Source organism: Portunus trituberculatus, chromosome 43 (assembly GCF_017591435.1).
Source record: "Portunus trituberculatus isolate SZX2019 chromosome 43, ASM1759143v1, whole genome shotgun sequence".
In the NCBI taxonomy this organism is placed as follows: domain Eukaryota; kingdom Metazoa; phylum Arthropoda; class Malacostraca; order Decapoda; family Portunidae; genus Portunus; species Portunus trituberculatus.
This window is the reverse complement of record NC_059297.1, coordinates 14,046,911-14,056,910: the sequence shown is the minus strand read 5'-3', so window position 1 is coordinate 14,056,910 and position 10,000 is coordinate 14,046,911. Positions and strand designations below refer to the sequence as shown.

General features: G+C 42.5%; 1 protein-coding gene and 1 long non-coding RNA gene across 2 annotated transcripts in view; one reads left to right on the top strand and one right to left on the bottom strand.

The window, feature by feature from the left end:
- Positions 1-10,000, bottom strand: part of LOC123518444 (fucose mutarotase-like) — a 311,140-nt gene that overhangs the window by 241,722 nt on the left and 59,418 nt on the right. The window lies entirely within an intron of this gene.
- LOC123518446 overlaps positions 1-10,000 on the top strand; it is a 118,763-nt gene that overhangs the window by 49,505 nt on the left and 59,258 nt on the right. Inside the window, exon 2 of the long non-coding RNA XR_006678800.1 lies at positions 2,218-2,278. This is a non-coding gene — a long non-coding RNA (uncharacterized LOC123518446). The remainder of the gene's footprint in view (positions 1-2,217; positions 2,279-10,000) is intronic.

Here is a 10,000-nt window from a genome sequence, read left to right as displayed (position 1 = left end):
TATTTTCCCTGTGTTACCAATGTCGTTTCCGTTATTACAGATTCTCTCTCTCTCTCTCTCTCTCTCTCTCTCTCTCTCTCTCTCTCTCTCTCTCTCTCTCTCTCTCTCTCTCTCTCTCTCTCTCTCTCTCTCTCTCTCTCTCTCTCTCTCTCTCTCTCTCTCTCATAGTGCCCCATACCCCATCAAAGTGCCGTACCTCCTCTTATCTCTCCTCCACTCCCCCTCCGCCCCGTCACCTGGCTCTCAAGGGAACACTAACCACAGGTAAAACCCATCCAGGATACGGCGGTAATTCTCTCTCTCTCTCTCTCTCTCTCTCTCTCTCTCTCTCTCTCTCTCTCTCTCTCTCTCTTGCTGCTGGGAGAAAAGTGAAAAGTAGCATTGCAAGCATATTTCTATGGTTCATGCTGACATCGTGCTTATAAGGAGCGACGCCAGCCTTGTCGACATAGCTGCCCTGCGCTTCCTGATTGTGTTACTCTCGTATACACACATTATACGTAGGAAGCTGAGAGGGCGGAGTGTTGAGTTTCTGGGGGAAGGCCCGTGTTCGCTTTCCGCGTGTCTGTGCCTGTGAAGGAAGAAGGGAAGCTTGGTTGGTTTATTGCGGAACACTTCCTCAGTGTTGCTTGATTGTTTGCATCACGTGGTGGATTGTTTTATTATTATTATTATTATTTTATTTTTTTGGTCTCTAATATCCTCGTGTCTGTTATGCCTTGTGGTGTAGCGGAGGAAGGGAAGTGATTCACGGTAAGAGCTTTAATCAAATTCAATTATTCTGAGTATCAACCCTCTTTCTTTTTTTTCCGTGTCGAGAAGACTGGTTAAGTTAAGGACACAGGAAATTTGAAAACTTCGTAAATTTACCGCTCCTTGAAAAGATAAAAAAGATAAACGTAGAAAGATTGTAAAAATATGATAATTCTATAGTTTCTGAGATGCCTTGTTACTGTTTTTATTGCTATATTTTCATGTATTTTTTAATAGTTCAAATGGTTCGAAGGAGGAAAGAAGGGAACGGGTTGAGAGTCGGAGAGTTGACCAGGCGTTAAACTCGTCGCCTTGTCTCATGTCTTGCTGGCTCGTTAGATTTCCCTCATATTGGACGGGATCTTCCTAGTTTACACATTTATACACGTTTACGCTGCAGGAGGTTACGTGTCAGTGCACCATACACACTCCTTCACCCATCACCCATTTGACATGACTGAACTCGAGGCAGATATTGTGTACCTCACCACACGAGTAATGTAATGTACCATGCAAGATACAAATTTAGTGCACCGCATCATAAAGGAAGGCATATGTAGTGTATCACATGCAACACTTCACGAGACAAGAAGCTGGTGACCTTTATGAAGTCGTCAAGCTGGGAAAGTACTGAATCACTGAATCCGGAATCTGAATCAACAGGTTTCAATCATACGAGTATATTGGAAGTGCAGCATCAGCGTGATTACTGAGGCTTACTGTAATGGAGACACACGCTGCTTCTTGTGATGCCTACGACCATTGTGAGAAATCATAATGACTAAGGCTTATGATGACTTGACTGAATACTTTGATTGGTTATAAGATTAAAGATAGATATGGTAAAGTAATATGCTTGCGAAATCTCTCTCTCTCTCTCTCTCTCTCTCTCTCTCTCTCTCTCTCTCTCTCTCTCTCTCTCTCTCTCTCTCTCTCTCTCCAACGTGATAAGGGTTTTTGACCTAAGGGAAGAAAAAAATAAGGAAAAATGTTTCTTGATCCTTATTTTAGACCAGTCAAGTCGTAGGAAGGAGTGAAAAGCAGAAAAGGTAAAAAGCTTTAGAATTAACCGGTAAAAAAATATGATTATTAAGAAAGGTAAAAGTGTACTTTGACGGAACATGGGCTCATTAATTAATGGAGAAGCAGTTTGGCGGACCATAGTGAACCAATGCCAACTTGTGTAAAGCTATCTGAGAATAGGAAAACTGTGTGTGTGTGTGTGTGTGTGTGTGTGTGTGTGTGTGTGTGTGTGTGTGTGTGTGTGTGTGTGTGTGTGTGTGTGTGTGTGTCCAATTTTCCCTTCTCCATAAGACATTATTTTCTTCATCCGTTTTCCTGTAGCAACTCATTTGATTTCTTTACATATCCCTAGCCTACATTCCACCCTTCCATACTTTCTTCCATGTTTGATTAGTAATAGACACTTGTAATGCAACTCATTTATTTTTTTTCCTTCTACAGGTGAGCCACCACACCTGTGAACCCGCGTGCCGCTGACCCGCTGAACGCCACCCTAACTAAAGTAAGTGAAGTTTGTGCATCCATAACTGCAGTGATATCAGTTGTCTAATTGTATTACGCAGGATTTCAGTAAAAGTTCGTGTTGCTATGTCAAAACGCCTTATTCTTGTTTATCTACAATTCTTCGTTAAAGTCGCGTGTGTTTGCATATTCCTTGCACTCACACGATAGCTTTCCACCCTGCGACTTGAAGTGTCTCAGGAGAAGAGTTTAGGGTCATTTCTTGAACTTAATTGACTAATTGTGGGAATCTTTCTCATTGAATCAACTATTTAACAACTTTTCCCTATTATTATGGCATCGACCTTCCGTATTTTTTTGGTTAAGGCTTTTTGGTCTACTTGAGGAGTATGGGAAGCATTGTTCAGGTTCCGCCCATTAGCGGCGCAGGTCATTTTATTCATTGTGGTATCTATATTAGGGCCCATATCACCACCCAAGCGCATCTTTGGTGTAAGGCAATTACACCTTCACCTACGTAGAACCTGGGTATCATGGTGACATGTAGGTAACTTTAAACCACTCGACAAATGACTAAGTTTCAAGGCGGCACATTATATATATATATATATATATATATATATATATATATATATATATATATATATATATATATATATATATATGTGCCGCCTGAAACTAGTCATTTGTCGAGTGGTTTAAAGTTACCCACATGTCACCATGATACCCAGGTTCTACGTGAAGGTGTAATTGCCTTACACCAAAGATGCGCTTGGGTGGTGATATGGGCTAATATAGATACCACAATGAATAAAATTACCTGCGCCGCAGGTATATATATATATATATATATATATATATATATATATATATATATATATATATATATATATATATATACATACATACATACATACATACATACATACATACATACATACATATATATATATATATATATATATATATATATATATATATATATATATATATATATATATATATATATATACACACACACACACACACACACACACACACACACACACACACACACACACACACACACACACACACACACACACACACACACACACACACATGAAGTCAGTGTTGTACCGTGTAAGTTTTCTTTATGTCCTGAGTGGCTGGGCGATGTTTCACATCGTTGTCACTGTGACAACTCATTCCCCGTCTTCCTTATATGATCGTGTTACTGTACTCCTGTTTCTTTATATTTTTCAAATAGATTATTCACAATTTTCTTTGGTAACTCAATATTTTTTTTTATAAGGCTCCACTTTTTGGCAAACTATCTTTTTGCAACTTTCCGCATATTCTGTTCTTAAAGCAGTTGGCGTGCAAGAAACACAATTATAAACCTCAAGAACTTAGATAGTAATATGACATAACAAAATTGCCTCGTCTTTTCCTCTTGTTTAGGATGACACATTTTTCAAGGTAAAAGTAAAAGCCTCCATGCCTCCTCCTTCACCTCGGCACGTCGCCTTCACAACACAGGAAAGACGGAGACGTGTGTGAGTTTTCACTGTCAGTGTCGCAATATTTCACAGTAGATTTATGTACACCCAAAGTGTCACGTTTTCTCTAAAAAAAATCAACAGCTATGCGAATTTTGTTTTTAATAGAAACTAATAAACAGAGGATCAGCTATACACGAGTACCAAAAAATGCAATTACTATAGAAGTGTTCCTGTGTCTTGAGTTTTTTTTTTTTTTTTTGCGTGTTTTTGGAATGGAAATAAGTGACAGTTTGTATTTATCTTTTGCATCCTTGTAAGTTGAGCACATGTTGTAGTTGGTTAGAAAAATGTATATCACCTAATTCCTTATCAAAATTGCGATGGTTTGGTCATGTGGTGACAAGAGGAGATGAGGAACCTATTAAAGAGCTTGCCTAACGCTTCATGAGGGCAGAAGAGGTAGGAACGATAACGAATGAGATGGAGAGATGGAAATTGCTGGAAGACTCGGACACAGGACAAACCCAACCCTAGGGAGACACCAAAAGAGGAGTGGAAGAGGATAAATTTCTTACCATCCCTTCCTACTTGTAATCATCTTCATGCTTGTCGTCCGCGTCCTTCCTTCCTCCTGCCTTCTGTTCATTATAAACCAACTTTCCTTATAACCCTTGCCAGTATTATCTCCGTCTCTCTTCCCTAACACCTCCCTTACTTCTCTCCTACACTTCACTTCACACAACTTCCCCCATTTATCTCTGCGTTTCCTCTTTCCTTCATCATGTTCCCTCCTGTCCCCTCACCCACCACTAGCAGCGTCACGTCCCTACCTCCTCCTACACCCACAATTCACACCAACTCGGTAATTGTAAGCCCGCTGGAATGTACGCGATGATAATAACTACCTTCAATTAAAAGTTAAGGAAAGAATTTATGTTTATTCTCGCTTGTAAGTACGAGTATTAGTTAATATATGGTTGACGGCAGCAGTTGACACACACACACACACACACACACACACACACACACACACACACACACACACACACACACACACACACACACACTAAGCCTCACCATTCGGTTTTCCCAGCTTCCCATACCCATATCCTTCTTCCCTCTCCTCTCTCCCTTTCTCTCCATTTTCCTCCCTCTTCCTCTTTCATAATTTTTGCACCTCTTGCTCTCTCTCTCTCTCTCTCTCTCTCTCTCTCTCTCTCTCTCTCTCTCTCTCTCTCTCTCTCTCTCTCTCTCTCTCTCTCTCTCTCTCTCTCTCTCTCTCTCTCTCTCTCTCTCTCTCTCTCTCTCTCTCTCTCTCTCTCTCCTTTCCTCCTCTCTTCTAGTATATTTCTTTGTATTCATCTCATATTACTCCTCACACCCCTTTTCTCTATGTCATCTTTGTTTTTATTTGTTTCTTGTTTTCTTTTCTCTCCTGTTACCTGTTCCACTCTTCTCTTCTCGCTTATCTCTTTCTTTCGTCCCACTACCAATCTCACTTCAATTTCACCGCACCTCCTCCTCCTCCTCCTCCTCCTCCTCTCCCGATTATCATCTGAAGACCGGGTCCTATCTAACCGAGACCCGCCCTACAGGACTCTGCGAATCCCTCCCTGCTTTGCATCTTCACATCCTACCTCTCCCACGTGTCCTGCTCTGCTGCCATCGACAAGCCTTGGATGCTGCCCACTCCCTTCATCTTTCCCCTTCCCTCGCCTGATATTTCACATTACCGCGCCCTTAATTATACATACTCATATTATCAGCCTCGTGCACTCCTTCACTCAGCCTCGCCCAGACTTTTGCCTTCGTTCCCATGCTTGAGTTTTTGCGGTTCTCTCCTTTCGTAATCACAGTCTGGGTCTCTGGTTTCCACTGAGGGAGACGGAAGATTATTGCTGTTTGTCTCTGCAGATTTTCCGTCTATTCCAAGTTATTTCCAGGAGCACCATTTCGTTGTTGTTGTTTTTTTTTTCGTGTGTGTGTGTGTCTGTCTCGCTGTATATTTCTTCGTCTTATTTCTCTTCCTCTGCCGTCTGTAGTTTCATATTGTTCGTACTTGTATACTTGATGTGTTATGCTTATTGGTCGCTTTTATTTATTTGTTCTCATGTTTATTTCTTTTTTTTTTTTTTATATAATTGTCGTCGAGATAATTCGATTTACAAGTACGTTAAATGCACCACCACAAACATAGATTATGAGCATAAATTTACGTACAATTCTTTATCAGTCATGTATATGAATTATAATTTCGCTCTATTTATATCTAACACATGAAGGAAATAGCTTTAACTGTTTCACCACGGGATGGGTCGCATTAACCATAGAACTGTAACAACTTCCAAACGAAACACACCATGCACAATTAGGGAGAGAGAGAGAGAGAGAGAGAGAGAGAGAGAGAGAGAGAGAGAGAGAGAGAGAGAGAGAGAGAGAGAGCAAACACCAAACAAGTAACAAGTTTAACCCTTTCGGTATGTACCATGACGCGTTTCCATATTCATTCTGGTTGGTATTTGATGATTTTATGCAGCTTCAGAAACTTATGTGGGGTATTGAAATAGTGAAAACTCTGGCCATTAATCTTCTGACCTCCATAGACTCTTCCTAACACAAATAAAATCGTCTAATCATACCCAAAAATCAAGATAAAAATGTGTCTCAGTATTGAAGGAGTTAATGTGAGGAGAGCTGAACATTCCGTGGTGGGAGAGGAGGTGACATCATACAGTAGCATTACCAGCGTTGCCCGGACGTCTGCTGAACACACAGACCTCTCTTCCCCTCCCTTCCCTCCCGTCATTCCTCCCCCCTGCCAGACCCTCCCGCCCCTCCCAGCATGGAATGTTGTGGTGGTGCTGGTTGTTGCCTGTTGGTGCACCTCCGCCTCCGGGGATGATGGGCGGACGGGGGCGTGGCTCAGTGTGGCCGTGGGCGTGGTGTCAGCAGTGGTTAGTAATGGGGCGTGGTGGTGTGTGTGTGTGTGTGTGTGTGTGTGTGTGTGTGTGTGTGTGTGTGTGTGTGTTGTAATGGTGTTATTAGTTTGTGACAGTAATCTTCATCATTTTCTTTTTTCTTCTTCTTCTTCTTCTTCTTATTATTATTATTATTATTATTATTATTATTATTATTATTATTATTATTCTTCGTCTTCTTCTTCTTCTCTTCCTCTTCCTCTTCCTCTTCCTCTTCCTCCTCCTCCTCCTCCTCCTCCTCCTCCTCCTCCTCCTCCTCCTCCTCTGCTTTCATGCCGTACAAGTTATGCAGTGTGTGTGTGTGTGTGTGTGTGTGTGTGTGTGTGTGTGTGTGATAGGTAGTAATGTTATGTGGTGATGATGTTATATGTAAGGCATGTGATAAGTGTGTGTGTGTGTGTGTGTGTGTGTGTGTGTGTGTTGTGGTGAGGGAGTTTGCGTGTGGCGTGGTGAGTGTAGTGGTCAATTATATTTGGTCTTGATGGGAAGGAGACAAAGAGAATGCAGGGGAGGGAGGAGGCGAGGAACAGCAGAGCAGATGTTTGGAAGGAGACGGAGACGGAGAACAACGAGGAGGAGGAGGAGGAGGAGGAAGGCGTGGGGGAGGGAGAAGAGGGAAGGGAGAGGGGGAAGGGGTGGAAAGGAAGGGAAGAGAACGATTGGTATCCCTGGAACCAGCCTCCCTTTACTAGGAAACCGGATCTCCCCTCCCCTTCCCTCCCCTTCCCTCCCTCTCCTCTCCACCACCCATTCCCTGCTCCTCCTCCCCTTCCCTCTCGCTCTTCCTCTTCCCCAGTTGTATTTTCTTCCTTTTTCTCCTCTTCCTCGTCAGTCTCTCTCTCTCTCTCTCTCTCTCTCTCTCTCTCTCTCTCTCTCTCTCTCTCTCTCTCTCTCTCTCTCTCTCTCTCTGCTCTATTTTATCGTCTACAGTAAGTTTCTCATGATTATATTTGCTTGTATCATCTCCTCCTCCTCCTCCTCCTCCTCCTCCTTGAGTAGGCAGAGGAGAGGTCATCACTCTTCAGTAAATCAGGTTGCACGCCTTTCCTTTGAGCGGTGCGGTCTGTCCTCGCCGTCTCGCATCTTGACGATTACGTAATTAGCCGGCTCGGACTTCGCTCGTCATTGTGTTAAGCCAGACCGCTGCTGCAGAGACAAAGGACTCTACCAAGGATCCTGCCAGTTCACTTAGTTTTATGACCTGCTGCTGCCTCTTGCTCCTTCCCGCCAGCACTCCCCCAGCCAGCATGCACGTGGGCAACGGCAAAGCGTTTTCTTCCTTCCCCACTTTCTCTGTGTCTCCCTGCCTAGCCTGTCCTGTCTCCATCTGGGTCTCACTCGTCCTCTACTTAACCCTCTGGTCTGCTGCTAATTTAGTTGTTGTACTTAGGTGGTTATCTGCTTCGTGAGGGAGAAATCATCTCGCCCCTTTTTTTTTTCTCTTTCACTCTCTCTTTTTTTTTTTTTTGTCAGTGTGTGTGTGTGTGTGTGTGTGTGTGTGTGTGTGTGTGTATGTGTGGTTTGTAGCTCTTCTTTGTGACAGGCAGGAGTTTGTTCAAGGGCATAATCCTAAGTGTTGTAAACTGCTAAGTAATGCCGCCCTAAGGATGTCAGTGGAAGAAACCACTCACCGCTCCCATGTCGTGGCGGGTTTCTTGTCAATATTTCCTCGTGTTTCATAACTACTGTGTTTGTATCTTGGCCGTGTTAGTCCAGAATATTGTCTTTTAAAAAATAATGTATTAAGATTTAAGATATAATCTAGGGAAACGTTCATTAACTTAATACATAACATTCATCTGGAAACTGTCAGTAGGCAGTGAATTATTTAAGACTCGTCCTCGTGTCAGAAAAAAAAGAAAAGAAAAAAAAACGGTCTTCATGCTGCCCCCACTTTTTTCTCCCCTTTCCTCCTCAACGCTGCTCTGCGCCTTACACGCCCAAGGTGGAGGTGAAGGTTGGAACTGCTCGGCATGATGACTTACTGAGCTATTTTTCAGCTTGTGGAGAGCAGGAGTGGTCTCGGCGCCACTGCTGCTCTGGCAATATTTGTTTCCATCGTTCCTTCCCTCAGCAGTTGCGAAGCTGTCCTGGCCTTGTGTGATACCAAGGAATTACCGTGTAGCTTATCCTCTTAATAATATGTGAATACCATATCCTGGTATATCCTAATGTGTTTACTACTGATTTTTTCTTAGCTATGAATCTGTTACACTTGATTTTCGAATTAGATATCGGAAATTAAGCCATCAACTACTGACAGTTATGATTCTCTTAATGATCAGATTTAATGCCGACAAAATAAATGGTTTCTGTATTGCGAGCAAAGTCATTAAATAGCTTTGGATTTTTTTAGGCGTTACGTCAGCTTCGGCGTGTGTGGCGAAGCTGCCAACGCCCATCACATCTCCTGCAATCTCGTAAAAGATGATTATGTGCCCAGGGAAAAGAAACTCCCTTAACTTGCTGCATTTGCTGGACGGGAATCTCAGGACCGTTTGTGCTGAATATTTTTCCTCGGATGTAAATTATTGACCAGCAAGACTCACATTCACCAGCACTGAGCCACGTGGTACTGCAGATGGACGCTTGATGTACATGCATGACTTGATAATTAAACAAAAAGGTCTCTCTCTCTCTCTCTCTCTCTCTCTCTCTCTCTCTCTCTCTCTCTCTCTCTCTCTCTCTCTCTCTCTCTCTCTCTCTCTCTCTCTCTCTCTCTCTCTCTCTCTCTCTCTCTCTCTCTCTCTCTCATTTATTCCTCAAGTAAGCATAACCTTATTGTACTTAACTGTTCGAAAGGAAACCAAACCTCAGAAATATCACTTCCCAGAGTTAGAAGTGCTGCCAAAGTTTGCAGAATTTTCAAAACTTCGGTGATTCACTCTCAGTAGCTTTATTTTTTCCTCATAACACAACGAGTCAGCAACTACAGCTTATGAGTTTCTTTCATTGATCGATGAGTCTTCTAAACCTAAAGGAAACTAGTGAAGTAGACAAACAGAATTACGCCATTCCTTTTCGAAGACAGTAAGTAATGTTCTGGAAGCGTGAATATCGTGATAATTAATACTCCTTCACACGTAATGCTGTGTAAGTCCAGGATTATATTGCGTGTATCATATGTGTTTGCACGGAGTCATCTATGTAAGCAGTGGTAATATGGTGCGCTCTTATTGTAATATACTGCAGTGTCACTTATTTTTTCACCACCACCACCACCACCACCACCACCACCACCACCACCACCACCACCACCACCCCCCACCTTCATTACCATCATTCTCTATAATTGCACTT